This window comes from Oncorhynchus keta, chromosome 37 (assembly GCF_023373465.1).
Source record: "Oncorhynchus keta strain PuntledgeMale-10-30-2019 chromosome 37, Oket_V2, whole genome shotgun sequence".
Taxonomy (NCBI): Eukaryota; Metazoa; Chordata; class Actinopteri; order Salmoniformes; family Salmonidae; genus Oncorhynchus; species Oncorhynchus keta.
Genome location: NC_068457.1, coordinates 26,574,960 through 26,591,118, shown reverse-complemented (window position 1 = coordinate 26,591,118; position 16,159 = coordinate 26,574,960). Strand labels below are relative to the sequence as shown.

Here is a 16,159-nt window from a genome sequence, read left to right as displayed (position 1 = left end):
AGTTAGTAGACTACAGTTAGTAGGATACAGTTAGTAGAGATACAGTTAGTAGACTACATTTAGTAGGATACAGTTAGTAGACTACATTTAGTAGGATACAGTTAGTAGATACAGTTAGTAGACTACATTTAGTAGGATACAGTTAGTAGATGACATTTAGTAGGATACAGTTAGTAGACTACATTTAGTAGGATACAGTTAGTAGACTACATTTAGTAGGATACAGTTAGTAGACTACATTTAGTAGGATACAGTTAGTAGACTACATTTAGTAGGATACAGTTAGTAGACTTCAGTTAGTAGATACATTTAGTAGGACTACAGTTAGTAGGATACAGTTAGTAGACTACAGTTAGTAGGTTACAGTTAGTAGGATACAGTTAGTAGACTACATTTAGTAGGATACAGTTAGTTAGACTACAGTTAGTAGGATACAGTTAGTAGACTACATTTAGTAGGATACAGTTAGTAGACTACAGTTAGTAGGTTACAGTTAGTAAGATACAGTTAGTAGGATACAGTTAGTAGACTACATTTAGTAGTATACAGTTAGTAGAATACATTTAGTAGGATACAGTTAGTAGGATACAGTTAGTAAGATACAGTTAGTAGGTTACAATTAGTAGGATACAGTTAGTAGACTACAGTTAGTAGACTACATTTAATAGGATACAGTTAGTAGGATACAGTTAGTGGGATACGATTAGTAGGATACAGTTAGTAGACTACATTTAGTAGGATACAGTTAGTAGGATACAGTTAGTACAGATACATTTAGTAGGATACAGTTAGTAGACTACATTTAGTAGGATACAGTTAGTAGACTACATTTAGTAGGATACAGTTAGTAGACTACAGTTAGTAGACTACATTTAGTAGGATACAGTTAGTAGACTACATTTAGTAGGATACAGTTAGTAGATTACATTTAGTAGGATACAGTTAGTAGGATACAGTTAGTAAGATACAGTTAGTAGGTTACATTTAGTAGGATACAGTTAGTAAGATACAGTTAGTAGGATACAGTTAGTAGACTACAGTTAGTAAGATACAGTTAGTAGGTTACAGTTAGTAGGATCAAGTTAGTAGGATACAGTTAGTAGGTTACAGTTAGTAGGATACAGTTAGTAGGGTACAGTTAGTAGACTACAGTTAGTAGGTTACAGTTAGTAGGATACAGTTAGTAGGGTACAGTTAGTAGGTTACAGTTAGTAGACTACAGTTAGTAGGATACAGTTAGTAGACTACAGTTTGTAGGATACAGTTAGTAAGATACAGTTAGTAAGATACAGTTAGTAGGTTACAGTTAGTAGGATACAGTTAGTAGGGTACAGTTAGTAGACTACAGTTAGTAGACTACATTTAGTAGGATACAGTTAGTAGACTACAGTTAGTGGGATACAGTTAGTAGGATACAGTTAGTAGACTACAGTTAGTAGGATACCGTTAGTAGACTACCGTTAGTAGACTACAGTTAGTAGACTACATTTAGTAGGATACAGTTAGTAGACTGCATTTAGTAGGATACAGTTAGTAGACTACAGTTAGTAGACTACAGTTAGTAGGATACAGTTAGTAGGATACAGTTAGTAGACTACAGTTAGTAGGATACAGTTAGTAAGATACAGTTAGTAGACTACAGTTAGTAGACTACATTTAGTAGGATACAGTTAGTAGACAACATTTAGTAGGATACAGTTAGTAGACTACAGTTAGTAGACTACATTTAGTAGAATACAGTTAGTAGACTACATTTAGTAGGATACAGTTAGTAGACTACAGTTAGTAGGATACAGTTAGTAGACTACAGTTAGTAGGATACAGTTAGTAGACTACAGTTAGTAGGTTACAGTTAGTAAGATACAGTTAGTAGGATACAGTTAGTAGACTACATTTAGTAGTATACAGTTAGTAGACTACATTGAGTAGGATACAGTTAGTAGACTACAGTTAGTAGACTACATTTAGTAGGATACAGTTAGTAGACTACATTTAGTAGGATACAGTTAGTAGACTACAGTTAGTAGGATACAGTTAGTAGACTACAGTTAGTAGACTACATTTAGTAGGATACAGTTAGTAGACTACAGTTAGTAGGATACAGTTAGTAGACTACAGTTAGTAGGATACAGTTAGTAGACTACAGTTAGTAGGTTACAGTTAGTAAGATACAGTTAGTAGGATACAGTTAGTAGACTACATTTAGTAGTATACAGTTAGTAGAATACATTTAGTAGGATACAGTTAGTAGGATACAGTTAGTAGACTACATTTAGTAGGATACAGTTAGTAGACTACAGTTAGTAGACTACAGTTAGTAGGATACAGTTAGTAGACTACAGTTGGTAGACTACAGTTAGTAGACTACAGTTAGTAGACTACAGTTAGTAAGATACAGTTAGTAGACTACAGTTAGTAGGATACAGTTAGTAGGATACAGTTAGTAGGACACAGTTAGTAGGATACAGTTAGTAGACTACAGTTAGTAGACTACACTTAGTAGACTACAGTTAGTAGACTACAGTTAGTAAGATACAGTTAGTAGACTACAGTTGGTAGGATACAGTTAGTAGGATACAGTTAGTAGGATACAGTTAGTAGACTACAGTTGGTAGACTACAGTTAGTAGGATACAGTTAGTAGACTACAGTTAGTAGACTACAGTTAGTAGACTACAGTGAGTAGGATACAGTTAGTAGACTACCGTTGGTAGACTACAGTTAGTAGGATACAGTTAGTAGACTACAGTTAGTAGACTACAGTTAGTAGACTACAGTGAGTAGGATACAGTTAGTAGACTACAGTTAGTAGACTACAGTGAGTAGGATACAGTTAGTAGACTACAGTTAGTAGACTACAGTTAGTAGGTTAAAATGCAATATGCTGTAATACACCTGGCTGGGAACTGGTGTAGATCAGAGTAGTTCCCTTTCAGATGTGGTTGGGTTTTAGACTCTCTCTCGCTCTCTCTGTCTCTCTCTCTCTCTCTTTCTCTGTCTCTGTCTCTCTCTCTGTCTCTCTCTCTCTCTCTCTCTCTCTCTCTGTCTCTCTCTCTCTGTCTCTCTCTCTCTCTCTCTCTCTCTCTCTCTCTCTCTCTCTCTCTCTCTCTCTCTCTCTCTCTCTCGCTCTCTCTCGCTCTCTCTCTCTCTCTCTGTCTCTCTCTCTCTCTCTCTCTCTCTCTCGCTCTCTCTCTCTCTCTCTGTCTCTCTCTCTCTCTCTCTCTGTCTCTCTCTGTCTCTCTCTCTCTCTCTCTCTCTCTCTTTCTTTTTCTCTCAATTTCAATTTCAATTCAATTCAATTGAAGGGTTTTATTGGCATGGGAAACGTATGTTTACATTGTCAAAGCAATTGAAATAAATAATAAACAAAAGTGAAATAGCATCTGGTCTGCTCCTGAGGTCTAAGGCACTGCATCTCAGTGCTAGAGGCGTCACTATAGACCCTAGTTCAATTACAGGCTGTGTCACAACCAGCCTTGATTGGGAGTCCCATAGGGCGGTGCACAATTGGCCCAGTGACGTCGGGGTTAGTGTTTGGCCGGAGTAGGTCGTCATTGTAAATAATAATTTGTTCTTAACTGACCTGCCTAGTTAAATAAAGGTTGAAATAAAAACAATTGTAAAATAAATCAACCAAAAATGTACAGTAAACATTACACTCACAAAATGTCCAGAAGAATAAGTGAAAGGAGAGACCTAGTCAGCTCCACAACTGACTGCCTTCAACTGACTGCCTTCAACTGACTGCCTTCAACTGAATGCCTTCAACTGAATGCCTTCAACTGAATGCCTTCAACTGAATGCCTTCAACTGACTGCCTTCAACTGAATGCCTTCAACTGACTGCCTTCAACTGAATGCCTTCAACTGACTGCCTTCAACTGAATGCCTTCAACTGACTGCCTTCAACTGAATGCCTTCAACTGACTGCCTTCAACTGAATGCCTTCAACTGACTGCCTTCAACTGAATGCCTTCAACTGACTGCCTTCAACTGAATGCCTTCAACTGAATGCCTTCAACTGAATGCCTTCAACTGAATGCCTTCAACTGAATGCCTTCAACTGAATGCCTTCAACTGAATGCCTTCAACTGAATGCCTTCAACTGAATGCCTTCAACTGAATGCCTTCAACTGACTGCCTTCAACTGAATGCCTTCAACTGAAATGTGTCTTCCGCATTGAACCCAACCCCTCTGAATCAGAGGTGCCTTAATCAATATCTACGTCATCGGGGTCCGGAGAATAAACACATTTCAAATGTCATATTATGTGCAAATAGTTGAAGTACAAAAGGGAAAATAAATCAACATAAATATGAGTTGTATTTACAACGGTGTTTGTTCTTCACTGGTTGCCCTTTTCTTGTGGCGACAGGTCACAAATCTTGCTGATGTGATGTCACACTGTGGTATCTCACCCAATTTGTTTTCGAATTGTTTGTGAGTTTGTGTAATCTGATTGAAATATGTGTCTCTAATATGGCAGGAGGTTAGGAAGTGCAGCTCAGTTTCCACCTCATTTTGTGGGCATTGTGCACAGCGGCATTTCTCAATAGCAAGGCTATACTCACCGAGTCTCTCTCGTTCACTCTCTCTGAACACAAGTCATTTAAAATGACATGGTGAGATTATAAATATTTTAATAAAGTCGTCCATCATGATCTGAGCTGTTTGAAGGAGTCCTACGGAGGGCGCCATCACACACTGAGCATACGATCACCACTCTCCCGACCACCCAGGTCACCACATAGCCCTGCAACACTTTCAGCACGTGGAGAGAGAGGGGAGGGACAACTCCACTGGCTCATGGTCTCGGTATAAATACCGTCAAAAAGTCTCGTTCGCGTTGTAGTCGACACGAGACACAGTATTGACAAAGGACGCAGACATCGGAGAGGTGAAACGGATTTATTACGCTCCGATTATCTGCTGTTTTCGATTATTCCTGTGTGTGTGTGCTCTCTTCAAACAACGTGGAGCTCTCTATAGCGAACTGTCCGTCAACTGACATCAATGAAGGAGAGAATATCTAGTCAGAAAGTATCTGTTCAGTCCGGGATGGATCCTAGTCAGATTGTGAAGTGTAAAATAGTTGTGGTCGGGGACAGTCAATGTGGGAAGACTGCTCTACTACACGTTTTTGCAAAGGATATCTTCCCAGAGGTGAGTTCAACGAATTGGTTGCTTGATAGCTAAATGTAACAAAAGTTTGTTATAACTAATTAATACCACTACTACTACTACTAATAATATTTGTTATTACTTGTCTATAATTATCTATGATTGTCTGTTTTTTCTTTAGAGTTACATGCCCACAGTGTTCGAGAATTACACGGCCAGTTTTGAAATAGAAACGAAAAGAATAGAGCTCAGCCTATGGGACACGTCAGGTAATGATCCATTTCATTTCTTTAATCTGTCGATGTTTGCCATAACTCTATGACCCAGGCTCCCCTATTATAATATTTAGTTTAGATGTATATAACCTGGGTAGATGTATATAACCTGTATATAACTTGGGTAAATTTATATAACCTGGGTAAATGTATATAACCTGGGTAGATGTATATAACCTGGGTAAATGTATATAACCTGGGTACAATTATATAACCTGGGTACAAGTATATAACCTGGGTACAAGTATATAACCTGGGTACAAGTATATAACCTGGGTAGATGTATATAACCAGGGTAGATGTATATAACCAGGGTAGATGTATATAACCTGGGTATATAACCTGGGTAGATGTATATAACCTGGGGATGTATATAACCTGGGTAATGTATATAACCTGGGTAGATGTATATAACCTGGGTAAATGTATATAACCTGGGTAAATGTATATAACCTGGGTAAATGTAGGATATAACCTGGGTAAATGATCACAGTTGCTGTCCATAAATATATAACCTGGTTAATGTATAACCTGTCAAATATATAACCTGGGTAAATGTATATAACCTGGGTAAATGTATATAACCAAAAATGATCTATTATTTATTATCAAGTTCTGGGTAAATGTAGGATAAATGCTGTATTTATTGTTTGCCTTTGGTTCCCATGATGCCCATTGATCAAAGTTGCTGTCCATTAGAAATGCAGCTGCCAGGCATGTCAGGACCTGTTGGTCTCACAGTGTGTGTGCAGCGTGTCATGGAGGAATACATACTGTTGACTAGTGATGAATATTTCATTTTTAATGAAACCTAAATTATCTATTATTTATTATCAAGTTCTGGTTTGTTACATGCTTAGAAGATCCCCAGTCATGATGCTACTGTGGAATTGTAGGGATGGACCAGCTGGTTGAACCATTCAGACAGACACCACTGACCAAATGTTCTACCATGCTTCTCCACCCCTCCCCCTCAACAAAGACACCATGCAGCCAATCAGTAACAGTGAGAAGACTGTCCTCCCTCCAGACAATCTGCTATTTCTGTACCTGGTGCAGTTAGTCTTATACTGGCCTCTTCCAGTACTGGTCCCTACTGGTTAACCTCAGTGGATCTCCATGAGGAGTAATTAAGCCCCACTCTCCTCCAGCCGGATCCCCAGCCCTCTCCCTTCAGTAGCCCCACTCTCCCTCAGCCGGATCCCCAGCCCTCTCCCTTCAGTAGCCCCACTCTCCTCCAGCCGGATCCCCAGCCCTCTCCCTTCAGTAGCCCCACTCTCCCTCAGCCGGATCCCCAGCCCTCTCCCTTCAGTAGCCCCACTCTCCTCCAGCCGGATCCCCAGCCCTCTCCCTTCAGTAGCCCCACTCTCCTCCAGCCGGATCCCCAGCCCTCTCCCTTCAGTAGCCCCACTCTCCCTCAGCCGGATCCCCAGCCCTCTCCCTTCAGTAGCCCCACTCTCCCCTCCCCAGCCCTCTCCCTTCGTAGATCCCCAGCCCTCTCCCTTCAGTAGCCCCACTCTCCCTCAGCCGGATCCCCAGCCCTCTCCCTTCAGTAGCCCCACTCTCCCTCAGCCGGATCCCCAGCCCTCTCCCTTCAGTAGCCCCACTCTCCCCAGCCGGATCCCCAGCCCTCTCCCTTCAGTAGCCCCACTCTCCCTCAGCCGGATCCCCAGCCCTCTCCCTTCAGTAGCCCCACTCTCCCTCAGCCGGATCCCCAGCCCTCTCCCTTCAGTAGCCCCACTCTCCTCCGGATCCCCAGCCCTCTCCCTTCAGTAGCCCCACTCTCCTCAGCCGGATCCCCAGCCCCCTCTCCCTTCAGTAGCCCCCCTCTCCTCTCAGCCGGATCCCCAGCCCTCTCCCTTCAGTAGCCCCACTCTCCCCAGCCGGATCCCCAGCCCTCTCCCTTCAGTAGCCCCACTCTCCTCCCCAGCCGGATCCCCAGCCCCCTCCCTTCAGTAGCCCCACTCTCCTCCAGCCGGATCCCCAGCCCTCTCCCTTCAGTAGCCCCACTCTCCCTCAGCCGGATCCCCAGCCCTCTCCCTTCAGTAGCCCCACTCTCCCCAGCCGGATCCCCAGCCCTCTCCCTTCAGTAGCCCCACTCTCCCTCAGCCGGATCCCCAGCCCTCTCCCTTCAGTAGCCCCACTCTCCCCCAGCCGGATCCCCAGCCCCTCTCCCTTCGTAGCCCCACTCTCCTCCAGCCGGATCCCCAGCCCTCTCCCTTCAGTAGCCCCACTCTCCCCAGCCGGATCCCCAGCCCTCTCCCTTCAGTAGCCCCACTCTCTCCTCCAGCCGGATCCCCAGCCCTCTCCCTTCAGTAGCCCCACTCTCCTCCAGCCGGATCCCCAGCCCTCTCCCTTCAGTAGCCCCACTCTCCCCAGCCGGATCCCCAGCCCTCTCCCTTCAGTAGCCCCACTCTCCTCCAGCCGGATCCCCAGCCCTCTCTTCAGTAGCCCCCCTTCCGTCCCCAGCCCCACTCTCCTCCAGCCGGATCCCCAGCCCTCTCCCTTCAGTAGCCCCACTCTCCTCCCCCAGCCCTCTCCCTTCAGCCCCACTCTCCCCCAGCCGGATCCCCAGCCCTCTCTCCCTTCCGTAGCCCCACTCTCCCCCAGCCGGATCCCCAGCCCTCTCCCTTCCAGTAGCCCCAGCCCTCTCCCTCCAGCCGGATCCCCAGCCCTCTCCCTTCAGTAGCCCCACTCTCCTCCAGCCGGATCCCCCAGCCCTCTCTCCCCAGTAGCCCCTCTCCTCCAGCCGGATCCCCAGCCCTCTCCCTTCCGTAGCCCCACTCTCCCCAGCCGGATCCCCAGCCCTCTCCCTTCCGTAGCCCCACTCTCCCCCAGCCGGATCCCCAGCCCTCTCCCTTCCGTAGCCCCACTCTCCTCCAGCCGGATCCCCAGCCCTCTCCCTTCCGTAGCCCCACTCTCCCCCAGCCGGATCCCCAGCCCTCTCCCTTCAGTAGCCCCAGCCCTCTCCCTTCTCCTCCAGCCGGATCCCCAGCCCTCTCCCCTTCAGTAGCCCCACTCTCCCCCAGCCGGATCCCCAGCCCTCTCCCTTCTCCCTTCCAGTAGCCCCAGCCCCACTCTCCTCCAGCCGGATCCCCAGCCCTCTCCCTTCCAGTAGCCCCACTCTCCCCAGCCGGATCCCCAGCCCTCTCCCTTCCATTGCTCCAGCCCCTCTCCTCCAGCCGGATCCCCAGCCCTCTCCCTTCCAGCCCCACTCTCCTCCAGCTCCGGATCCCCAGCCCTCTCCCTTCCAGCCCTTGCTTCCAGCCCCACTCTCCTCCAGCCCCCAGCCCTCTCCCTTCCATAGCCCCACTCTCCCCCAGCCGGATCCCCAGCCCTCTCCCTTCCATTGCCCCACTCTCCTCCACGGATCCCCAGCCCTCTCCCTTCCATTGCTCCACTCCTCCCCGGATCCCCAGCCCTCTCCCTTCCATTGCCCCACTCCCCCAGCCGGATCCCCAGCCCTCTCCCTTCCATAGCCCCACTCTCCTCCAGCCGGATCCCCAGCCCTCTCCCTTCCGTAGCCCCAGCCGGGATCCCCAGCCCTCTCCCTTCCATCTGTTCCAGCCGGATCCCCTAGCCCTCTCCCTTCCATTGCTCCACACTCCCCTAGCCCTCTCCCTTCCTTCCATTGCGGATCCCCAGCCCTCTCCCTTAGTAGCCCACTCCCTCTCCCCTTCCATTGCCCCACACTCCCCCCCGGATCCCCAGCCCTCTCCCTAGCCCCATTGCTCCACACGGATCCCTAGCCCTCTCCCTTCCATTGCCCTCTCCCCAGTAGCCCCACTCCCCCACGGATCCCCAGCCCTCTCCCTTCCATTGCTCCCCACTCCCCAGCCCTCTCCCTTTCTTGGCCCCACTCTCCCCAGCCCTCTCCCTTTCTTGGCCCCACTCTCCCCCAGCCCAATCCCCAGCCCTCTCTCCCTGCTTTTGCCCCACGTTCCCTCAGCCCTCTCCCCTGCTTTTGCCCCACTTTCCCTCAGCCCAATCCCCAGCCCTCTCCCTGCTTAAGCCCCAGGTCTGCAAACCTTTAGCCTCTATGCTTCCCCCTCAGCTGTCCCCTGCCTGGACTGTGCTTGTAACCTGGGGGTGGTGGAGGTGGAGGTGGTAGTTCAAGCTGGGGCTCTGTTGCCAAGTGGGTCTGTTTATCTGTCCGGTTGGCTGTAGAGGGTCTGTTTGTCTGTCTGGTTGGCTGTAGAGGGACTGTCTGTCTGGTTGGCTGTAGAGGGTCTGTTTATCTGTCTGGTTGGCTGTAGATGGACTGTCTGTCTGGTTGGCTGTAGAGGGACTGTCTGCCTGGTTGGCTGTAGAGGGACTGTCTGTCTGGTTGGCTGTAGAGGGTCTGTTTGTCTGTCCGGTTGGCTGTAGAGGGTCTGTTTGTCTGTCTGGTTGGCTGTAGAGGGTCTGTTTGTCTGTCTGGTTGGCTGTAGAAGAACTGTCTGTCTGGTTGGCTGTAGAGGGACTGTCTGCCTGGTTGGCTGTAGAGGGACTGTCTGTCTGGTTGGCTGTAGAGGGACTGTCTGTCTGGTTGGCTGTAGAGGGTCTGTTTGTCTGTCCGGTTGGCTGTAGAGGGTCTGTTTGTCTGTCTGGTTGGCTGTAGAGGGTCTGTTTGTCTGTCTGGTTGGCTGTAGAAGGACTGTCTGTCTGGTTGGCTGTAGAGGGACTGTCTGTCTGGTTGGCTGTAGAGGGACTGTCTGCCTGTTTGGCTGTAGAGGGACTGTCTGCCTGGTTGGCTGTAGAGGGACTGTTTGTCTGCCTGGTTGGCTGTAGAGTTGGCTGTAGAGGGTCTGTTTGTCCTGGTTGGCTGTAGAGGGACTGTCTGTCTGGTTGGCTGTAGAGGGACTGTCTGTCTGGTTGGCTGTAGAGGGACTGTCTGCCTGGTTGGCTGTAGAGGGACTGTCTGTCTGGTTGGCTGTAGAGGGACTGTCTGTCTGGTTGGCTGTAGAGGGACTGTCTGTCTGGTTGGCTGTAGAGGGTCTGTTTGTCTGTCCGGTTGGCTGTAGAGGGACTGTCTGCCTGGTTGGCTGTAGAGGGACTGTCTGTCTGGTTGGCTGTAGAGGGACTGTTTGTCTGGTTGGCTGTAGAGGGACTGTCTGTCTGCCTGTTTGGCTGTAGAGGGACTGTCTGCCTGGTTGGCTGTAGAGGGACTGTCTGTCTGCCTGTTTGGCTGTAGAGGGACTGTCTGCCTGGTTGGCTGTAGAGGGACTGTCTGTCTGGTTGGCTGTAGAGGGACTGTCTGCCTGTCTGGTTGGCTGTAGAGGGACTGTCTGTCTGTCTGGTTGGCTGTAGAGAGACTGTCCGTCTGGTTGGCTGTAGAGGGACTGTCTGCCTGTCTGGTTGGCTGTAGAGGGACTGTCTGTCTGCCTGGTTGGCTGTAGAGGGACTGTCTGTCTGCCTGGTTGGCTGTAGAGGGACTGTCTGTCTGCCTGGTTGGCTGTAGAGGGACTGTCTGTCTGGTTGGCTGTAGAGGGACTGTCTGTCTGCCTGGTTGGCTGTAGAGGGACTGTCTGCCTGTAGTGTAGAGGGACTGTCTGTCTGCCTGGTTGGCTGTAGAGAGACTGTCTGTCTGTCTGTAGTGTAGAGGGACTGTCTGTCTGCATGTATTGTAGAGGGACTGTCTGTCTGCATGTATTGTAGAGGGTCTGTCTGTCTGTCTGTCTGTCTGTCTGTCTGTCTGTCTGTCTGTGTCTGTCTGTCTTTCTCCTGATTTCTTCTGTAGGTCTCCTGAGCCTTTCCTAGGCACGACTCTGTGATTGGCTCAGCTTCAGTGGGCAAACAGAGAGCTGGTCTGAGGCTGTGTGTGTGTGTGTGTGTGTGTGTGTGTGTGTGTGTTGTGTGTTGTGTGTGGTGTGTTGTGTTGTGTGTGTGTACTGCAGATCCTATGTATCCCCTAATGGGAACCCCTCTTTTATTCAGTAGGGCCTCTGAGCGACTGGCTTATCCCATGCCTCTATCCAGGCTTTAACAAGGTAGAGACACCTGAGCTCTGCTCATTACCAGGACTGAGCTGCACATTGATGGGCTCTGCCTCCCTGTCCGCTTTGTTTTCAAGCAGGAATAGAGGAAGGGAAGGAGCATAGCCAAACAGGAGTGGAGGTGTAGCAGACTAACACGAATTCTCACAGTAACAACGAAAAAGTAAGCTACTGGATATAGTATAGTACAGAACACAACCCAGTAATACAGTATAGTATAGAACACAACCCAGTAATATAGTATAGTATAGTATAGAACACAACCCAGTAATACAGTATAGTATAGAACACAACCCAGTAATACAGTATAGTATAGAACACAACCCAGTAATACAGTATAGAACACAACCCAGTAATACAGTATAGTATAGAACACAACCCAGTAATACAGTATAGTATAGAACACAACCCAGTAATACAGTATAATATAGAACACAACCCAGTAATACAGTATAGTATAGAACACAACCCAGTAATACAGTATAATATAGAACACAACCCAGTAATACAGTATAGTATAGAACACAGCCCAGTAATACAGTATAGTATAGAACACAGCCCAGTAATACAGTATAGTATAGAACACAACCCAGTAATACAGTATAGTATAGAACACAACCCAGTAATACAGTATAGTATAGAACACAACCCAGTAATACAGTGTAGTATAGAACACAACCCAGTAACAGGCCTTCCACTCACATATGGATATAAAGCAGTGGTATTAAAAGTCAGGTTCATGACCCCTAGTGGGGGAATTGCAGTTGGGTCGACAAATAAAATGATTTAAAAAAATTAGAAGTACAAATTATTTTACTGCCTTGCTCAAGGGCAGAACGGCACATTTTTACACAAGCAACATTTTGTTTACTATCCCAACGCCTTAACCGCTAGGCTTCCTGCTGCCCTCCTAGAAAATGGACAGGCTTTAAAGTTGTGTCATTAGATATGTGGTGGGGGAAAATGGGTTCCCCAGAAATGATGGTGAAAAAAATGGGGTCCCTGCGGAAAAGTTGAAATACCACTGACATAAAGCTATTGAACCCATATCAACTCACTATCCTAACTCTTAAATAAAGGGGCAGGCAGACAGCCAATCACCTTAGCAAACTGCCTCAGACACACACCTCCACTTTCAACATCCAAGGAGAGACGCAATGAAAGAAACGTTACAAAGAAACATTTCAACACCCCGTAGCCCAGCCGACAGGCCTCTAACCTTTAACCCTGAAGGTGAAGGAGCACACAGAGGACAAATGGGAGTTTATAACTTCCCAGGACATTACCTTAATAACAAATGGGAGTTTATAACTTCCCAGGACATTACCTTAATAACAAATGGGAGTTTATAAGTTCCCAGGACATTACCTTAATAACAAATGGGAGTTTATAACTTCCCAGGACATTACCTTAATAACAAATGGGAGTTTATAACTTCCCAGGACATTACCTTAATAACAAATGGGAGTTTATAACTTCCCAGGACATTACCTTAATAACAAAATGGGAGTTTATAAGTTCCCAGGACATTACCTTAATAACAAATGGGAGTTTATAACTTCCCAGGACATTACCTTAATAACAAATGGGAGTTTATAAGTTCCCAGGACATTACCTTAATAACAAATGGGAGTTTATAAGTTCCCAGGACATTACCTTAATAACAAATGGGAGTTTATAACTTACCAGGACATTACCTTAATAACAAATGGGAGTTTATAAGTTCCCAGGACATTACCTTAATAACAAATGGGAGTTTATAAGTTCCCAGGACATTACCTTAATAACAAATGGGAGTTTATAACTTCCCAGGACATTACCTTAATAACAAATGGGAGTTTATAAGTTCCCAGGACATTACCTTAATAACAAATGGGAGTTTATAAGTTCCCAGGACATTACCTTAATAACGACCTCCATTTCATTGTTACCCCCTGACTGACTGTCTGTGGTTCATTAACGGCATCACAGATAAACAGAGAACTAATGCGCCAGGGTCAGTCCACCACCACTTCGTACTGTAGGGAGTCCTGTGGGTCAGGGGTCAGGGGGATGTGGGTTCCTTCCTGGGAGGGTTAGGGGGATGTGGGTTCCTTCCTGGGAGGGTTAGGGGGATGTGGGTTCCTTCCTGGGAGGGTTAGGGGGATGTGGGTTCCTTCCTGGGAGGGTCAGGGGTTGTGCGTTTCAGTCTGGGAGGGTCCGGGGTCAGGGGGATGTGGGTTCCTTCCTCGGAGGGGCAGGGGTTGTGCGTTTCAGTCTGGGAGGGTCCGGGGTTAGGGGGATGTGGGTTCCTTCCTCGGAGGGGCAGGGGTTGTGCGTTTCAGTCTGGGAGGGTCCGGGGTCAGGGGGATGTGGGTTCCTTCCTCGGAGGGGCAGGGGTTGTGCGTTTCAGTCTGGGAGGGTCCGGGGTCAGGGGGATGTGGATTCCTTCCTCGGAGGGGCAGGGGGTTGTGCGTTTCAGTCTGGGAGGGTCCGGGGTCAGGGGGATGTGGATTCCTTCCTCGGAGGGGCAGGGGGTTGTGCGTTTCAGTCTGGGAGGGTCCGGGGTCAGGGGGATGTGGATTCCTTCCTCGGAGGGGCAGGGGGTTGTGCGTTTGAAGTCTGGGAGGGTCCGGGGTCAGGGGATGTGGATTCCTTCCTCGGAGGGGCAGGGGGTGTGTGTTTCAGTTTGGAAGGTTTAGTGGGGGCTCCAGTTCCACAGATGCCTGAGTTCCTGCCCCCTACTGCTCCCTGGCAAGACAAGAGGCAGAGGGAAACATATTGATTAGTTCTGGGGCTGCTGAGTTAGTAAGGGAGGGAATTTCAAAGGGGGAGGGAATCCCACAGCTGCTAACCTGCAGGCTCCTCCATATCAATCACATGCTGAGAAGAAGAGGGAGGATGGGGAGGAGGAGGACGGGGGATGAGGAGGGGTGCTAGATACCGGGGATAAAGCTAGAGCTGAGCTGGGCTTATCTGCAGGAGCCATTCTCCCCAGGGCCGGATTTGGGAGCACCTACCTCCAGGGGCCTTTCCTGCGATTGAAAACATTTTGCCATGAGACAGAGAGAAAATGTTGCAGTTTTATCATGAGGTTAAGAGATACAGTATAGTATACTGTAAATGTTACAGTTTTATCATGAGGTTAAGAGATACAGTATAGTATACTGTAAATGTTACAGTTTTATCATGAGGTTAAGAGATACAGTATAGTATACTGTAAATGTTACAGTTTTATCATGAGGCTAAGAGATACAGTATAGTATACTGTAAATGTTGCAGTTTTATCATGAGGTTAAGAGATACAGTATAGTATACTGTAAATGTTGCAGTTTTATCATGAGGCTAAGAGATACAGTATAGTATACTGTAAATGTTACAGTTTTATCATGAGGTTAAGAGATACAGTATAGTATACTGTAAATGTTGCAGTTTTCAAGTGAATTTCCTGCAATTCTACACATTTGCCACGACTTCTGTCATGTTCACATGTTATTTGAGGGGCCCCGACCTCCAGCGTTGGGGGTCCCCTTGAGGTAGGGGGGACCCAGGGCACGTGCCCTGCGTGCCTGTTCGTAAATCTGTCCCTCATTCTCCCCCATTGGTCTATTGACCCATCTGGGAGGTTTAGAGGAAGTTGTCCTCAAGGTGTTTGTTGCTTTGTACCTGATGCATCGATTCAGATGTGACTTATTTCAACAATATTACCTCTTCATTTTCTAAACGAATACAATGGGAGACTATTTAGAAATGAAGGGAAATCAAAGAGCCTCAGCGCCAGCTGGTTGCCGTCCTGTCTCCTCCCTCTCTCCCTGCCTCCACACGCCTCCCGCATGACTGCTGTGTGATTCAGTGGCTGAGACAGGATGATGGATTGACTACTATCGCGTTTGTTGACACTGTTGTAGGCCGGGCCGTGCTCCGTGCACGTTGAACGCTGAGCCAGCCTATAGGAGGAGACAGCAGCTGGTTCAACCTCGACACAAAGAGGCCAGTGACACTCAGAGAGACAACCGTCAGGGTGATTGACCTTTCAGACGTTACACAGGCACCATTGACATTCCTCCACTAACTTGAATGCAAAGCATCTATTCTGAATCTCAACCTGGATCCTGTGTGTCTCTGCAGTCAGTTGTTCAGGGCCTGCTTCCTGTCCACTCTGGCTTCAGACAGCTGAGATGGGCTCTGCTTTAGCTCCCAGGCCTTCCCTTCTACAGACCACGGTCAGCAGCCAGCCTTTGTTGCATCGGATCAATTTCTGGAGCTCGGCGGAATTGGAGCCGCATGTTTCACATTCCGGGGACGAAAGGTTGCTACTTGCTACTGAACAAAGAGCTCTTTTGTAAGCGTTGAGATCTTTCGGCAAACTTAAGAAGAGCGGTGCATATTTCCGTTGTTAACGTTGTTAGCCTGAAAGAAAACTCAATCAAATTAGTTTTTGCATGTCTGCATGCCTTAGATCAGCTGTACTGTATACACATTTACACTGTGTGACCTGGGTAACTGAATCATATAGACTGTGTGATCTGGGTAACTGAATCATATAGACTGTGTGACCTGGGTAACTGAATCATATAGACTGTGTGACCTGGGTAACTGAATCATATAGACTGTGTGACCTGGGTAACTGAATCATATAGACTGTGTGACCTGGGTAACTGAATCATATAGACTGTGTGACCTGGGTAACTGAATCATATAGACTGTGTGATCTGGGTAACTGAATCATATAGACTGTGTGATCTGGGTAACTGAATCATATAGACTGTGTGATCTGGTTAACTGAATCATATAGACTGTGTGATCTGGG

General features: G+C 47.4%; 1 pseudogene; it reads left to right on the top strand.

Moving 5' to 3' along the window:
* The first annotated feature begins 4,751 nt into the window (after positions 1 to 4,751).
* LOC127916799 (rho-related GTP-binding protein RhoE-like) overlaps positions 4,752 to 16,159 on the top strand; it is a 20,218-nt pseudogene continuing 8,810 nt past the window's right edge.